A 15,479-nucleotide genomic window follows, 5' to 3' on the forward strand; every position below is an offset into this window, starting at 1 on the left:
ATCAAACACTCCTTCAACATCTTGGATTTATGTAACTGAGGAACAACTCTCCCGCAAGTGCAGGGGGAACAGCACAAATTTCATTTTAAGTGTCTGACTGAGCCTGTTCGGATGTTTTAGAAAAAAATAAAACAAGTCCCGACGCACGTTAGGACACAGCCATCACAAAGGGCAGGATCTGAAACGCCGATAGCATCGTGTCGGCTGAGCGGGTCTTGGAGGAAAGGAGAGTTAGGAAGAGGGTGTCTGTCTGGAAAATACCTTGTTAGTTTTGATCAGGACTGTCACTTCAGTAAATAGTATTTTTACTTACAGCTCATCAGAAAAGATTTCATTTTACATTTTCAAGATTCATTTGCCCTCTGCACTGAAACGCAGATCCCGGATTTGGGGCTTGCTTTTGTATTTTTAATTAAATGAGGAAGACGCACTGCAGAACAGCTGGTACCTTTGGGCTGATGGGCGCTCACCTGGGCCGACAGAAATTCGCCTGCACATCCCTGCCTTGATCTCCACAGAAGCCAGTCTTGCAGCTCCAGTCTCCCGTGTCCTGGCTGAGTTTGTAGCGGAGTTTTTGGCTGTCCCACAGTCCCGGTTGTCAGTCCTGCTGTCACCTCCCAACTCCCTGGAGTTACACCCTGGGTACAAGAAAAACTCCCATTAAAAATTTCACCAACCTTAACATGACAAAGCAGTATTTTCCAACTGGGAAATGAATAAACAGGGAAAAAATTGTTTAGACATTCCTAAGCAGCTTTCTTAGCATGGCTGTGGCACCAGCAGACCTCATCCGAGAGCAGACCTCCTCCTTTTCCCCACTGCTTTACGGGATGCACCTACAGAAAGGCAGCGATGCTGCGTGTGTGCGGAGAGGCTTGGCCGTGACTTAGAAACACCTATGGATGCGAGGGCACATCTCACTGACTGCACGTGTCTGCCAGCCCCTGCTTTTATAAGCATGGCGAGAGATTGGGGAATCTGCTGTGATTCATTCGAATCGCTTCAGTCCCCACTCCCACCCCCAGCACAGCACCCACGAGTGCCCGGGAGCTGCCAGACGCACACGGAGCGAGCACCACGCCTGCCTGCAGCTCCTCATTGAGCATCGGCTGCCAAGACACTCCCAGAGTATTTAAAACTTGATGCCACAAATTCTTTGTCCTTATCTGAAAAATTCCTGAAATGCTTTTTATTTTTTTTACTGAAAACGCTCATATTCAGAGTGGCTCCATCAGCTCAGCTGAATAAACCGACGCCGACACGAGCCGTGGTGTTCTGCTGTTCCTGCTGGGTTTGGTGCTGGCAGGTACTGGCTGAGGTCTCTCTCTGCCTCTTGTCTCAGCCGTGAAACTGGGATTGTAAATTATTTTGGCCAGGGATAAACTGTCTTTGCTTGTAGAACACTGAGCCACACTGGCCTCTGGGTCTCAGCTGAGGCTTCTAGACGCTTCTAAAAATAAGTAATTATAAGCTATTATCTTTTACAAATACCTGTGAAAAAGAGGGAGCAAGAAGAGTCTCCCTTCCCAGCTGTTTTCTCCTCAAACTGCCAAGAATTTTTTTTTAAACTGCTCCTAAACTCTGTCTTTTTGGTCAGTTCTCTTCTGTAGCCGTTCATAAAACATTGCATAAAACATGCAACAGTTTAAAAGTTAGGATGGGTATTTTGTACTTACATAGCAATAATAATTTGAAAACCACTACTAAGTTCTAAAATCCAAGCGATTATCAAAATAAAAATTAATCTCAAAAAATATTTTTATGCACAAGTTGATTACTCTTCCCAGCATGGAACTATTTTGCAAGCAAATCTCAATTAGAGGTTGAGCTTTTCTATTTTTTTTCCCTAAGAAAAAATAGATATTGTAATTTTTCAAGATATTTTGGTTTTTTTCTTACTTGGCCAATTCTGATTAGTCACATTAGTCCCACTGTAGATTCTTTTTTCTCTTTCCAGAATGGGAGACCTTTGTTTTGAGTGATTCCTTTGTATAATTCGTAAAGTAGAAAACAAAACATTAAACATTACAAAACAAAACAGATGAAAATACTTTCAGCTTTGCTCATGTTCCTGCCAACTATTTTCCTTTATTAAAAAACCACACAAAACAGCTCCTTCTCAGCCCGTACATGACTGTATCGTTTTACTCCTTTAAAGGGGAAAGGAGAGCTGAGGATTAGCTCTCAGTCTGCTGGAAGGGCCAGCACCTAAGAAATGGCAAGGACTGGTTTTAAGCCTCTAAGCCAGCTTCTAATATTATTCCTCCCCAAAAAACCAAGGCAATAAGAATATATTGTGATGAAGGTACAAACTTTTAAGGCTTCTTTAAAAATGTATTTTGAACAGCACTCCGAAGCCATGTTATTAAGAGATGAATAGTGTGAACACAATTTATTTGCCCATTGACTGCACTGGACAGGAGCCTCTGCTCTTTAGATCCGTCCCCACAATATCGCTTCTCATTCCTTAAGGCTGGACCATCAAAATGAGGGATGCAAGACTTCAAAAGCCAAGAGTGGTATTTCCAGCAGGCCCTTCAGCTCCTCTCCGTTGGTACCTGTGCATGTGCAGTTTCTCTCTTCGGGAGATAGTAATAGCTTGTGCACGGTGAGACGCAGAACTCAGCCCGGCGGAACGGTCCTCCTCGGGCTTTAGTACGGCCGTCCAGTGCTGCAGGTTACTGGGGAAGAGAAACAGCAGCGTCCCAAAGCGATTTCACGGAGCTTCCAAAACCACCTGTGAGTAAGCGCTCTGCTCGGGGTAGAAACTTTTTCTTTTTCTTTTTTTTTTTTCACTCCAGGCTTCATTTGCCCCTTTGGTTGCCTGGGAGGTTTTCACCAAGTCCTGAAGATGATCATGCTCTGGAGACACTCAGAACTGCCAGAAATGTTGCATCGCTGGCTGGTCCATCAGAGTCTGTATCGGCTCCAGCCCTCCGGTCCAGCTGAAGATACCTGCTTTGCCTCCAAGATGCAACCACAGTCCAGAGGTGAGGTGCATGCCTGACTCTGAGAACTCCTCTTAAATATTCAGAGCGTGAAAGCTCAGAAAAATCAGAGCTTACGTAAGGCCTTAAAATTTGGGGCGCAGCAGTAAGTAATAACTAACAGGTCACAGGGCTGAGACGGGCTCCTTCTGCCGGAGTCTTGCACAGGCTGCTTTACCCCGACCCCAATTCCATCCCCGAGGCTGTCGCACACAACGATTTCTCGTCGGGAAGTTTCGGGAAGTTTAACCTACAAACTCGGGGCTGGGTGGGGACTCGGGGATTTGTGGTGGCCGCCACTCCGGCTTTCACTGTCTCAGGTGTGCGCAAAATGACGTGGGAGGTTGTGCTTCATGCGACACTGGCCCGAGTTAACCCATAGCCCTATTTTCCATCCGTAACCATGGCAACGTGAGTTATCTTGCAGAGGTGCCTGTCACCCCGCGGTAGTAACACCCTGCTTGTCACAGCCGAACCTACAGCCCCACTGCTGGGGTTGTCCATGTGCACATCCCAGTTGCCTGAAACTGCAAAAAAGCTCCCAAAAGCGAGGTGGGGTTTGCAGGATCACCGTCTCTAATGCAATTCTGGCAGAGGCCGAGTGGGAGGTGGGGAGAAGAGCAGGAATGCCAGAGCAGTCCAGGCACAATCCCGGCTCTCGGCACTACCATCAGCTCCCTGGCGACGGGAGGAAGGTGTCAGGGCGGACGGGACACAAACGCGGCGGCTCCAGCAACAGCTCTGGGAGAGAGGAGCATCACCACTAACACGGCTCAGCTGATTTTGCCATGGAGCACTTGAAAAGAGAGAATAAAGTAACGGCTGGAAACAGCCTCCTACTGAGTGCGTTACACAGCAGCATGAGGTCCTTTGCTGTCCGTTTTTATAAAATATTTCTCATGAGTTTAATTGTATTCAAAAGAAAGAAAGTTGCCTATACTGACCCTCTGCCTACATAGGAATTTCTCATATGGAGAGGTAGGATGGCTGGTACCGTGAAAGGCGAGAACAAGTTTGGGTTGGAGTAGACGATCTTTAAAGGTCCCTTCCAACCCAAACCATTCTATGATTCTATGATTCTAAATGCCTCGGCCATTTAGACTATCTTGCAGGATTTCACGGTTGCCACTCTTCATGAGGTACTGCCCATCTACTTGATCAGAACAACTGTTATTCCTCAAAAGTGGAATAGGCCTTCAAATTTTCTGAAAGCTAAATCATTAGAAAGGTTTTACAAGACTTTGCTGCACTTGTACACTAAATTATCAGTACCGAGAAGCTAAAGAGTTAAATCAAAATCAGAGAGATCCAACAGATTCTCATAAAGTCTTTAAAACCAAGATAAGGGGAAGAGATGAATATATCTTAAATAATGAAAAAACATGGATTCTAAAATTATTATTGAATGGATTCTTAGTAGTAATATTAGAAGAAAAGTCATTTCTAAGCAGTCAATGACTGCTGAGCTGGCAGTCCTGCACTGTAACTATGATAATCCTGGTTGCTCAGAGGCACCAAGACTTTAATTCCAATTAGTTTTACATTGAGTGTGTCACCTCACACACAAAGGAGGACAGAAAACACATCTATATTCTTATACAAACATGGTTTCCACACTCATTTCGGTATTGCACGATAGTAGTAGAGGGGTTGGTTTCATCTCTGAGGCAAAGAATTGCATAGAAAAGTACAGGCTGGTGTAAATGAGCTATCAAGAATTACCCACACGTGAGAGGGTGCGATGGGCACCCAGTGACGGGCTGTGAAGTGCCAGGGACCGGCAGCCAAGGCAGAGCATGGGGGAACAGTGTGCGTGAGGAACAAAGAAGCGAGATGTCGGCGGATGGTGGTAATTCTGCTTCCCTGTGCAAAGACACAAAGAATTGCTGCACGGTTTGGGGTGGGAAGGGAAGCTGAGATTCCAACAGCAGCACATGCATTAACCTTGCTGCTCTGTGTTGATCAGTCTTCCTACAGTCCCCAACTGACTGTAACACAGTAATAGAGCTTTTCTCCTTTTGCAAATGCTGTCTAGCGTTTCTGCCCACATCTGTAGGATGTTTAGCTTTCAAAGAGGTACATCTAGGGCAGGGTAAAAGGTCCAGGATATTCATTAGAATTCAGGAGTCTGCAAAATGGGAGCTTGTGCAAGAAAGTGTCTTCTGGCATTGAGGGTACCCCATTTCAGTCATCGACGGGGTGAGAAGAGAGGTGCTCAAGAAGAATATAGGGCAGCAGACTGGATATGACAGGTGAAAATAAGGCCATCAGATGTGCACATCAATAAGCCAAGAATGACTGAGACCCAAATCCCAGTCTTCCCTCTGACACATGCTCTTTCATCAGGACTACCTCCCGGGAGCTCCGGTATCCCAGGGGTTTTGCTTTTCAGCCTCTCTCGTTAGCATTTCCCTCTGTGAGATGTAACAGACGGTTTCTGTAACGTTGTGCTGGAGATCTGCAGCTCCTTTGCTGGAGATGCAGCATTTCTTCATCTCTCAACTGCAGCTAATGCTGAAACGTGTACGAGGTCACCGGCAGGAGAGTCTGTGATGCCCCAACTTTGCGGGTGAGCATTTGGTTCTGCACAGCCTCGACACCAAACCCGCCACCCCTGGGGATGAAATCTGGGTTATCTAAAGCCATTCCTACCTCGAAACGGTGAGGTTCGAATAAGGTTGTGTAAGATGAGAGCTGCTTTGGGAGGGCGATTCACTGCCTGCACCAAACTTTGAGTACAGATGAAAACTGAAACACGTGGTGCTCAAATGTACAGAAACACACAGTCCAGGATGCTGGGAGCTTCTTAAGCATTCAATGTGTTTGCAAATGTTCTGAAAAATGAGTACGTAGTGAGCTGGCAATGTTTGGAGATGATGATACAAAATCAGCGAGGCGCATCCATGGTGAAACAGTGAGGAGTAAAGGAAGGATCTCATGATGTGCAGTGGCTGGGGAAAAAATTAACTGATTAAATTCAGAATTTGTAGGTTCAAAGTGATAGGTTAAAAAAAAAACCCAAACTGTACCTGAACATATTCAAGTGATGGATGGGGTGTTACTCAGCAGTTCGCAGAGAGCTGGCTGCAGGATGAGGGAAGGAGCGCAGCTACCTGCCCTGCCTGTGTGCTCCTTCCCTGGGTGCTCCCTGACGGGCACCGTGAAAGGCAGGCTCCTGGCGCGATGGATTTGCGCAGTCCCAGCAGGGCAGGGCTAATTCTTGTATTTGCATCATTCCATTTAAGTGACAGACTGTACCGAGCAGGCAGCGTGACGGTCCACAATCACAGAGCACTGTGAAACTGTAGGATGCCAGACAAACACACCCGAGAGAGGTTTCATACTGTATCTAACCACAGTTCCTACTCATGCCACAGCCCAGTATAGCCAGCACTGAAAACTACACAATTAAAACATTTTTAAAGGGTGCAAAGCCTACATTATTCCTTCTATCAGTGCCTTATGAAAACGGCCAGCTGACTGCTATGCTGTGGAAGGGCCACCACATGGAAGTGGACCCAGGTAAGAAAGTATAGGACTGTAACAGAAATGCTAAATCATACTTTAAAGGCAGATATTTCTTTTCCAGAATACTAATGTAATTCCTACAGCACTAAGAACAAAAGCTTCCTTCTGTAAATCCATTTCAGCGAGACCACAAGATGGGGAAATCTATCACAGGTAACTGGCATTGGAAGGGAGCTACTCTGAGTGGCCCAGGGTTAATGTATCAGTGAGCTTCGATGCTGGAGATTTAGTAATTCAGTGGCTGGAGAGAATGGCAGTGATGGAAACTGCTAAAACCAACATGCAGATGCCTTACAACTTTGGACCATCGCAAAGAAAGAGGGACAGAAGTCATGTTATCAAGACCGCACAAGTTTGTTTGAGAAGGACCTACTGCCTTCTAACAGCATGGAAAAAAAAACCACCCGACTTTCCATCTCCATGGTAACTCCTTCCTCCAAAGCACTTTTAATGCAATTTGTTTCCTGTTCCTCTAACTTCTTTGATGGCTTTAGAACAGAGCAGTCAAGGCTGAAGTGCCGGGAACACGCCTACAGCAGGACAGTAGATGAGAAACCATGGCTTTGTCTTTGACAGCAAGTGATGAGTTGAGCTTCTGTCCCCTCCAAGGAGATACCTGTGTTACCATCACTAAACTGAGTATGTGCGGAATGATGACTGCAGAAAAAAGCCAAAGGCAAATTCTCTGCAGAAGACAGCAGGAGAGGATCAACACTGCTCCAGCCTCTCTCCTTGCAGGAGCTGGTACACGAGTTATACAAGTCACTTCTAGTAGAGGTCCCATCTCAGGACGGAGCCCTATGTCTGTATTCCAAAGCGCCTTGGTTTGTAACGGTAGTATTATTGGAGGTAACTACCCATGCTGGCCTTTGCTGCTCTTAGCATCCACGCACCCGTTCATGTTACTTGTCTTCCCTGTTTATCCCAGAGGAGAGCCAGGGTGAGAACTCAGAAGGGCCAGCCAGGGCGGTGCTGTCTTATCAAACTCTGCTGCAGTCTGACAGACTGACACTACGAAAGGGAATTATCCTGAGTACAGATATTCACTCAAATGGACCACGAACACAGCTGCAGGACACTTTGTTAGCAACTGATAATGTAGGTAAGAAGTGTTTTGTCAAATGGGCAGTGTATGAGAACACGTCTGAGCGAAAGAAATTTTAGCCTCTTAAATACTGAAGTTCCAAAATTAAACCCTTGTTTATATAACGACTGGTCACTGCTGCAGAACACGGGCGTTTGCAGCATTGTACCAAAAAAGGCCCTACGAAACGCAGACCGTCACACAGGGCACCGAGCCTCCCGCAGCAGCAGACTCCGCAGCGTGCTGCCGCTTGCCACGGGGGCTTTCTGCTCGTCTCTGTCTCTCCCAGGCCTCCCCCCCGTTCATGTCCCCACCTGATCCACCCGCTTAGCCGGCACTGCACCGTCTTGGGCAACCATGGGGTGAGCTCCCATCCGCCGGCCGGGCTCTGCACCGGGGAGCCCCAGGCAGCCACGATGCTCGCGGGTCGCTGGTGCCATTCGCCTCTGCAGGGAGAGGGATCCTGGTACCTGAAAGCAAAGGGCTGCTTTGAGACTTAACCCTGAAACTCAAATCCTCATCCTTGCTGCTCATTAAATCTCCACGGGGGAGGATGGGGTGGGAAAGCAGGGGTGTGGCCGCTGGCTCCTAGCTAAGCGTGTTAAATGAAGTCCATCCTTGGCACGTTTTCTAAAATGGTCCTTCCTTTGCACTGTCCTCTTACGCTCAACATAGTCAATTTGCAGACCATGAGTTGGATCTTGTGGATTTAAACAATGATGCAAACTGTATTTTTTTCTTTTCAGAATAAGAAATGAAACTGGTAATGAAGACAAGTCTGCAGTCACTCCAGAAAACAGTTGAATATCCCTGCTGCTTTAGGTTGGCTAACTACAAATACCGCCACAGCAACTACAAGTAAGAAAATTTACACACAAGATACAGAAATTAACTTTATGGAGCTTCCCTACTGCAGAGTATCTTTAAAAGGCCTTCCAGAAAGCTTTTACCACATTACTAAACACACCTTTATTTATTATTTTTTAAGAAAAGGGCATAAAAGAACTAAATCCAAACTAAATATTTAACCAAATAGCAATTAACTAACAATGATGAATGGTAAACAGTCCTAGTCCCACGCTAAACCGGGACTTTAAAGCCCATTTATCTAAGCTAAAGCTGCTCAAGGGGAAAGACAAGTTTATTGAGTAAACTTTGTCTCAGCCACCTCGCTATTAAAACAGTCTACAAACAGAAACTACATCATATATTCTGTGAGAGAAAAAAAGGAGCAAGAGCATAACAATCCATCGCATGGAAGTTACAAATGCTATACGGAGCAATTATCCCTAAATATAAAAGCAGAGAAAACATGAAGCTGTAAAGCAGCCACTTTCAACCCCCATGGCCTTGTGTTAAAATAAAAGTAAGTGAGGGACCCCTTAAATTCCACCCGTTGTTCCCATTTGGCCTAGGACAGCCATTCCCACTTATCCACTGGGAAGGAGTGAGCCCTGGGCAGAGTTGCCCAAGGTTTTATCCATGTGGAGCCCTTTGTTGAAGTGTAACAGAACTAGCTCCTTCTTATCATCAGCATCAGCATCATCAGTAGTAGTATTGTTGTTGTTGTTATTGTTATAATTGTTATTATTGTTACTATTATTTTAAATCATCCTCATCACTCTGGGGAAGCAGACCACCCCGGGGAGGGGGGGCCCGTGCCGAAGCCCTCGGCCACCCCCGCAGCGGGTGCCCACCCCCAGCCCGGTCCAGCCCGGGGTGCCAGTGGCAGAGGGGGGCGGCTGGCGCCGGGCTCGCCTCTCCCCATCGCTGCGTGCCCCGACCAGCGCCCGCACCCGGCTGCGGGGGGGGGGTAAGGGGGGGGGTGCGGGTGGGCGGGAGCGCTCGGCGGGGGTCAGCCGCATCCCCCCGCGGAGAGGGCAGGGCGGCGGCGGCAGCCCGGGGGGATGTGACCGAGATGTGCGTGGGGTGGTGCTGCACGGGATGTACGCGGGATGCGCATGGGAAACGCGTGGGATACGCGTGGGATGTACACGGGATGCGCGGGGGATGTGCGCGGCCCCGGCCCCGCTGGCCCCGCTCCCCCCCCGCGCCCCGCCGCGGTACCTGCCTGCTGCGCGGCATCCCCGCGGCTCCCGGCCCGGCCCCGCGGGGGCCGCAGCGGCTGCCGGGGCTGCCATCGGCTCCGGGGCGGAGCGGGAAGGGGAGGCGGCGCGGCCCCCCAGCCCCCGCCGGCCTCCCTGGCCGAGGAGGCGGCCGCCCCCTCCGGCCGCCCCGCCCGGCGCAGCGCCGCGGGCCCGCGGAGCCAAGGTCACCCCGCGCTGACTACAACTCCCAGGAGGCAGCGTGGGTCCCCGGGTGGGGGCCGGGGGGGCGGCGGAGGGGCGGGGGGCTCCTTGCGGGCTCCCCGAGGTGCCTTCGCCCGGCACGCCGCGGGCTTGTCCTCTTCCTCGCCGTCGGACCCGGGGTGTCCCGACCCAGGGGACGGCGGAGAAGGCTTTTACAATCCTGCACGGGAGAGAGAAACCGGTTTCGGGATTTTCTTCAATAAAAAAGCAGCAGGAGGAGAAATTAATTTTTAAAGGTTGCTTTTAGAGTGCTACGTGCTTCCAGGTCTGCAGCTACCACGTGTGTCACTGCGCATCTCCGTGGCCACCTTTCACAATCATTAGTGGGTATTATTCTCATTCCCTCTTAGCAAGTAGGGGGATAATCATTCCCCATTTAACGGATGGGAAACTTGGCACAGCACAGATTAAGTGATTTGCTGACAGGCGCATAAGAAAATTGCGCTAGTCAAGCATTCTCTCAATTATGCCATCCTTGTAACTGCATAATTTCCCTGTGTGATTCCAAACACGGCGCATACTCCCTGTACAGGGCTTCATCTCCGCACAGCATGCGGCTAGCATCAGCCCGCACCCACGCGTTCACGGCAGGATGGGTTACACCGGTCTGTGTCCTCGGCGTGCGGGCCCGCAGGGCGCAGAACAACGGCTCTGGTCCCACCCGGGGCTGGCAAAGGCTGCCGGACCCAGGCGGGCAGGAGCCCAGGACGCGCAGGTATGAACTGGGGGCACACAAGAGGTCTCGGGAGCCTGAGGGATGCTCAGCTGCACGGGGGTGCTGCACAGAAGCCTGCTCCAGCATGCACCGCTGCAGCCAAATGCTGCTTCGCCTTTGCGACCCGCGCAGAGGCCAACAGCTCCTTCCGCAGCCCAGTGGAAATTCCCCAGCGGCGCCAGCACCGCGGCCTCCAGCGACCAGCAAACCTCCCTGGACCCAGCCAGGAGCTGGGGCGCTGCCATCGCGGTGCAGCATTCCCGCCGCAGCGAGCCTCCCCGGGCTCCAGGGAGGGATAACCCGGAGCAGGGAGGCCGGCGGGCAGCTGAACCGGGGCTGCACCTGCCCCTTCGCCGCTCCCTGCCCTCGCCTCGCTGGCTGCGTCATCCCCCGCGTGGTTTTTCAGGCTCCCCTGCCCTCGTTCGGATGGGCCCTGCCTGCCCAGCCTCCTAATCTGCCGCTAAGTGGGACTGCCGATGAACGCTGTGATAAATTTAGAAAGAAATCTGTGTGTGGGTCAGAGGAAAAACACGGCGGCCTGGGGAACCCGAGCTGCAGCGAAGTGGTTTGATTTCCCTCCGCCGGCTCTGCTCTCTGCCTGCGGAGCAGGATTTAACGCCGAGTTTCTTACTGGTAAAAGCAAGAGGGATCCACAGGGTTTATAGGTGGTCCTTACTCTGCTGGAGTTTATAAGCCAAGGATGCCTTCATATAAAAATAATCAGTTTTAACAGATGTAAGTGGAAAAGGAGCAGGGAGGATCGTAGCCTGCAAGCGGCTGAGCTGCCCCAGCTCGGAGCACGACCTGACATTTCGGCTCTTAAAGAGCAAGTTTACCTCCCCCAGGATTTGTTTATATGCAGAAGTAGGGAAGGCAGTTTTACTTAATTCCGCTTTCGGGCTCGTCAGGCTCCTGCCTGCCACACCACAGTGACATTGTTCCTTCGCAATTGCTTTTGTTAATCTGTTAAATTGTTTTTAAACAACAACATCAAAATAATAGTGTTAGTGGTGCAAAATCCCCCCATGAAATCATGAATCCAGCACCACTTTCCTTACTAAAAGTCTGAGCCATTCAAAACTGTTTTATCATTTGCTGGTAAATTATATTGTACCAATGCAAGAAAAGGAAAAGAATTTTCTGAATGTATTTCCTTTAATAAGCTATTAAGACCTTGTACTGCTAATTATGCTCTTAATTAGACGTCTTATCATTCCTAAACACGTTAGCATGTTGCCAAAGCAGCAATAAGCCTCTGGGGCAGGCAGAAGATAAGAAAAGAAGGAAGATGCAAACACAAAAATTAAAAAAATGAAGAAAAAAAAATCACAAGTAAAAGTACCAGAAATAATAGCAAATAAATATCCAAAGGTCGGTAGAGTAATGTATTGTTTAATTTACAGGAAAAAAAAAATGTACCCTGAAAATGAACTTTCTAGGTAGAGGCCCTTGGGATATCTTCCATGTCTTATGCAGACAAAGGGAGACCTTTTTTTTCAGACCTTTTTTTTTCTACAGTTGGAGTGGGAACCTGGAACTAGTCTCCTTTTCCCCCAACAAAATAACTTTCTATTAGAAAACTAACAGAAAAAACTCTTCAATTTTTTTTTTCCTCCAGAAGAAAAACATGAACAAATTTCAATAGGATTCCACAGCCATCCTCCCAAACCAACGCTCTTCCCCAGAAACAGCCTACCAGGCTTACCCATCCTTGAGTCGCCTGTTTTTTCGAGGTTAAAAAAGAAAAACTTGAAGCCTCACAGCACTTAGCACACTTTCTTTGCATGCTATGAAGGTGTTTCCTCCTACCCTCGTGGGTCCTTAAGAAACGAGAAGAGGAGGTGAGCCTGCAAACACGGGAACAGCTCCGTGCATCAGCCCAAAGGTCCTTCTCACACAGCATGTTGTGTTTGAGACCTGAGTCCTGGCTCACACTAATCTATGTTCATCTCTGGCTCCATCTCAGGGTTTGCAACACGAGCATATGAAAATGTTTTTAGAGCCCAATTCTTCAGCATTTGCCTTTGACAGTTTGTCTCAGGGGATAGATAATCTCATTTATGTCTGTTACTACAAATCAAAACACCAGCAAATTAAATGGATCTGAAGGCTAAGATTAAAGACTTGGAATTAAAACACCTGTGAAGTGCCTGTAATGCAAATAGTTGTAAATATCATTTTTTCTGGGGGATGGAAAAGCCCTACACAGATGCTGTTCCCTTTACCTTGAAAGCAAAGGCAGAAATATCACATCGGTGCAGACGGATTATATACACGGGCATTACGTGACGCCGGTTTCTTTTCTATGGTTAGAAAAGGAGAGAAAAGGAAAGGAGCTTGAACATCACCCTTTACCAATGCTGGGAGACGTCTTTATGGCCATCTGATGATGACTGAGCTTTTGGCTGACTCAAAACTGGTACAACACAGGAATTCGGCAGGACTGGCTGGAGGAAGCCGAGGGCACTGCCCGTTCCCAGGCTCCGGTCGCAGGGATGTGCCCTGGCTCCACGGATGCCGCTTCGCCAGCTGCTTCTCCATCAGCCACCTGAAGTGTAACACAGGACGTTATCAAAGCCTGCCTGTGTTTCTGTGTTCCCTGCGCTTGGATCGCAAAGCCTGCGTGGCCTTGCAGCAGATGGTGCAGCAAATATTGTAGAACTCCCACACGAGTTTTGCAGGATCAGGCATCGAACAAGCAGATGGGAAGTGGATTGATGGGAAATTCATTTTAGAAATTTCATTTTAGATGTTCCCCGTTCCTAGAATATGAGCTTCAAAGCCCACTGTATGTATTACTTTTTTCATAATTTCATTATGTTAATATGTTAGCCTCCTGGCTCTATTGCCAGCACCCTGGGGTGCAGCAGGGGCTTGTGGTGGGGCAGGACCCTTCTTCAGGTGCTGCTTCTGACTGGGCACCATTACCTGAGTACCAGCTTCCCTCTAGAGCAAAGTATTAAATGTTCTAGCAAAGCACAGCCAGCAGATAGCAGCATTGTTATGTATAATATACCCTAGGCTATTTCTGCTGTGGTTTCAAAGTCATGCAGAAACCTTGGTGCATTTAAGTCTGAGGCCATGACCCCCTCCACTTCTGTGCAGCGGGGGGGTGGGTACCTGCTGGGCTGGGCTGCAGCCTGTGCTGCAGAGATAAACACTTACACTTAAAGAGGAGTAGTATTTCTGTAGCCTCTAAGCTAAATTGCATTGAACAAAGTTTTACAAGAGGTGAAAATTTCACAGCACGACAAGGCATGCGAGGCATCTACCCTTAAACTGAAATTTTAGTGCAATGCTCGAGTAAATCTGTCCCGGCAGATCTGGAGCATGGAGAGCACCAGGAGAGCTCATCTTTTTCTGGGGGCCTCCAAGGCACAGCGCAAGGCAAAACGCTGGTGTCTTCGAAGGGCCACGAGCAGGAACTGGGCATCTTGCTGCTTGTGCAGGACTGATCCTGCTGCTTGGGCATCGGGGCAGCTCGTCCCAGTGCTAAACCAATGAAAAAGAAATTAGCAATCAGCAAACAGAGAAAGGAGCTACTTTTCTCTGACCTGGGACGTGTTCTGCTGTGAAGGGCCTGTGATATTGAAGGGCAGGAGTTTTCTCAGCTGGGAGGGTTGTGCTGTTTTTATTACGAAAGGGATGGAAGATCCACTGAGGGACATAGTTAATAAGACTTAATTAAAACTTGTTTGCTCTGATAAATTTGATTGGTTTCAGCAATATGCAGAGCAAGCCACCTTAAACTCACAGTAGCATTTTATGGCAATTCAGTTAGGAAGGTGTTTCTTCATTTCTGAAAAAGTCTTTGATTTCAACCTGCAAAAGGATTCGGGGGCTGCCTGGGTGGGTGTCAGAGCTCCTGCTTCTGTTTCAGGCTGGGGCATGGACGTGTCATTTAATGGCTGGGTCACATTTATATTTATATTTAACACCTTGTATTTCTGTTTGCCACCATTCTTCCCCAGAGGATGCTTTCATGCTGATCATTTTCCTCAGGGCATTTCACACCCATATGAGGATCCCCACCAGCTAAACAGGCTGTATATGCACTGTATACGAGCAGGACATGAGATCATGAACCAGGCAACAGCCCTTGTACCAATCTTGATCCATGTTTATGGGAAAGCGGGTCACTGTTGGAAGCTGAGATGGATTTAACCCCCCAAAAGCCCCCCAAAGTGGCCCCAAAGCAGCTGTGAGCCCGCAGGCGGTGCGGGATGGTGAGAGGAGGAGGTTGCCCGGCAGACGGTGGGACCGGCAAGGAAGGAATGCAAGGGGTTTGATAAGGAAGGAATAATAATAACCACCTTTTCGGCAGGGCCAGAGCTGAGCCTGCCTGTGTTTACACACAGGCAAAAAACTTCCTGAGCTGGAAGCGCAGACTTTTCCGCTGGCTCAGCACCGTCCCTGCTCAGCCACCGCCGCTCTCGGCATTTCCCTCAATCTGGATGTTTTAGAGAAAGCTTTTGTTTTGCCAGAGCAATTGACTGTAACTTTATTGTCTCTGCTTGGCTGTAGGACATACCCTGAGCTGTGAAAAATGCACCTGACGTTTGATTAGATCTCCTACTTTCAATACAGCAAGTAGTGCTGATTAGATAAACAATTGCCAAAAAAAAAAAAGCCAAGCCCAGCTCCCTATCCTACCCCGCAGTGCAAGTCAAGCCTCCGGGAGAGCTTCCCCTGCGCTCTGCGCAGAAAGTAAACTCGTTTTCCTGCAGCAGTTCCCCTTGCAGCCAGGCTGAGGAGGTCAGCGCACCCCGAACTACAACAAACCTGGCAGCGGTGGCTTCTAGTACTTCTAGAAGTACCCGGTGTGCCTGTGTCCGTGAGCCCATGCCTGGGAAACA

This window comes from Calonectris borealis, chromosome 26 (genome assembly GCF_964195595.1).
Source record: "Calonectris borealis chromosome 26, bCalBor7.hap1.2, whole genome shotgun sequence".
In the NCBI taxonomy this organism is placed as follows: domain Eukaryota; kingdom Metazoa; phylum Chordata; class Aves; order Procellariiformes; family Procellariidae; genus Calonectris; species Calonectris borealis.